The sequence below is a fragment of the Montipora capricornis genome, chromosome 3 (assembly GCF_036669925.1).
Source record: "Montipora capricornis isolate CH-2021 chromosome 3, ASM3666992v2, whole genome shotgun sequence".
NCBI classification, from domain to species: domain Eukaryota; kingdom Metazoa; phylum Cnidaria; class Anthozoa; order Scleractinia; family Acroporidae; genus Montipora; species Montipora capricornis.
The window spans coordinates 44,304,043-44,306,203 of NC_090885.1; positions in this window are offsets into that span (position 1 = coordinate 44,304,043).

The window sequence follows — 2,161 nt, forward strand, 5'->3', positions numbered from 1 at the left end:
ATTCACGAGTGTCCTGAACCGACCTCATGATAAAAATAAAAATAAACATTACTAGGGTTGCGTAGGTCGCATTAGCCCGTATTATTATTATTTTAAATATTTTTGTTTTAGATGCGGTCAGTTATTTTGGGACAGCAGAAGGAAATTGGGAATCTTTGAAATAAGGAGTTTTGATGCAGGAAGAGTTTGCCAAGCAAAAGCAAATGTTACTTGCAGATTTGAGGAACATTGAATAAAAAATTGTAGTTTACACGGGCACTTGTCTAGCCAACGTTGCCGAAGCTACAAGCTATAGTATAAAATAAACTCTTCTCAAGAATTGGAATTGTTTTAATTTTAAAAGTTGGATTAGTTAAAGTAACAGTAACTATTCCATTGTGCTTTAAATGTTATATATTAAACTTCAACAACCACAGTGAGTAACAAATGCTTGGCAAAAATCGAATGGCACCTGAAGAATTGCCAACAGGACTAAATCCTGCAGTCTTCTTGAGCGAGAAAACAGTAGCTCTTGCTCACGGATAGCAGCTTTGGCATTCGCTATGACAATTTCCACTGCCTGGGCAAGAACCTTAACAGAGCACCAGTTCCAGTGATCAGATGTCGGAATTCAGTTAATCGATGCACGGGGTGGTTTACGGATTTACCCATTATGACTATGAAGTTTGGACTTCTTCCATCGTATGGTTTCAAGATCGGGACAAGTTGATTTCTCACAAAGGAAATAAATCTCTCCCTGTAATAACTGGATTTAACTTTTGAAAGAACGGATTAAAACAAACATGAACTCAACAGATTTTTAATCTAATTCCATGTGCTCCTTGCCGCTAGTACACTTGGGTCTATGTTAAACTTACTTCACAAACACTACAATCTCTCCCTTCTTGTAAATTAATTGTCCATTGTTCATTTGGCAGAAAACCACAGTTGAGAATTGACACCTAACAGTCCAAACAGTTCAATGAACGACTTCAAGTAACTGCAACTAGCATGAAAACTAAAATCACTTTGTTGCGCTTTCAACAACGTGACATGGCATTCCTGAAATGTGTCACCTTGAAGATGGAAATCATCAATATACCCAGAACTTAAATGGCCCACACTCCACAGAGCAGAGTAAACGGCTTTTAACAGCTTAGTTAAAATGCGGGGCACACTGGCCAGACCGTTGGGAAGACAAGTGTACTGAAAATACTGGCCTTTGTGGTGGGAGGAGTCAATAGGGACTGTGAGATTTGTGAGCCTCCATGTGATTTTGATGCTAAAGGTGATAGCATGCTCACAACACGCTTCCACTTGAAAACAAAATTATTTATTTACTATTTTTTAGCTTTAGCACGCAAAGAATCTTTCCTAATTAAAAATTTCTTTTGTTTCATAGGATACGCTTAGCACAATGAAGGGTGTTTACAGTCTCGAACAAAACCCAGTAGAACTGAAGCTAACATTTTCTTCCGCATTTGCCGTGACATGACAATCATGCAATCATTAATTTTGACAATGGCCTTTCACTCGCGGGTGTGAAAAAGCCCCCAAATGCCAAATGTCAAAAAAAAAATGTGAAATATCTTTTTTTTGAACAGAGAGCATTTCGTGGTTTGAATCAGTGAATTATGTCCTGACAAACCGAAGATATGATTTTTTTCAGTGTTTGCAGTGACACAGAATTTACAATCATTTCATGGTGGCCTCTTGTCTACACGTGCAAAACACCCCACTATTTCCTTGCAGAAAAATCAAATCAATGCGAGTGGCATATCATGGAAAGTTTGTAAAAATATTTTTCTTTGAACAGAATCAGTGAATTATGTTCTGAAATACCAAAGGTATGATTTTTTTCAGTGTTTGCCGTGACACGGTATTTACAACATCATTTCACAATATTTTTCCTTGCAGCAACCAAAATGAAAAAAAGGTGGTTTGTGAACACGTTTTTGCTCGTATTGTTTTGGTCTGGATCTTATAACAAGAAAGCAGTTAGTTTTGCCAATCGATCTCTCGAGACACTTTGGTTGGATGCTGCCGAAGCATACTAAAAAGGTAAGATTAGGCTTTATAGCAGGCAAGATTTAGCACATTAAGTGTGCTAAATTATGCATGCTAAGTGTGACACTGGACATGCCGAGGAAACAAAGAATTGGCGTCTAAGTTTTTATATCAA